We start from the raw sequence: 627 nt of genomic DNA on the forward strand, positions 1-627 counted from the left end.
AGCGGGACAGAGCAAATTAATTGGGATGTTCCTGCCACATCTCACCTGAGCGGCCGCGCCTTTCCTTTTCTTCCTTTTCCTCCCTTTCTTTTCCCTTTCTTTTCAATAATTTTCTATTTCCATGTCTTTTTCCTTAGTTCTTTTACTTTATCCCAATTTTAAAAAATTATTATTTTATTTTCTCTTTTTATTCCCCGCCTCCGTTTTCCTTCACCTTCTATCTCTCTTCCCTTCTTACCTTTTTTCCTGCGTCGCTTCCTCCTTATTTTGATTCCCCTCCTTCTCCTAATTCCCTTCCTTCGTTTCCTCTCCGTTATTCCTCTCCCTCTTCGTTCCCTTTCCGTTTCCCTCTGCTCCCTTTCCATCCCCGCTGTATCCAGGCGCACATTCCCGCGGGGGCCGCATCCCGGTGGTGTCCCCCGGGTGCGGCGACGCGGGTGGGATCCGGGGAGCAGGTGGAGGATCTTTTCCTACCGGGATCTTTTCCTCCGAAAAGCCTCATCCCCAGGGAGAGGGGGATGCTCCAGCGCCGCGGCTCCTCCGGGGGAAAAAGGCTCCTCCGCCGGCTGCAGGGGACCCCCAGACCTCCCAGAAAACCCATCCCGAGGGATCCGCGGGGCTGGGAGA

The sequence above is a fragment of the Corvus brachyrhynchos genome, unplaced genomic scaffold, assembly GCF_000691975.1.
Source record: "Corvus brachyrhynchos isolate BGI_N302 unplaced genomic scaffold, ASM69197v1 scaffold133, whole genome shotgun sequence".
Lineage (NCBI taxonomy): Eukaryota > Metazoa > Chordata > Aves > Passeriformes > Corvidae > Corvus > Corvus brachyrhynchos.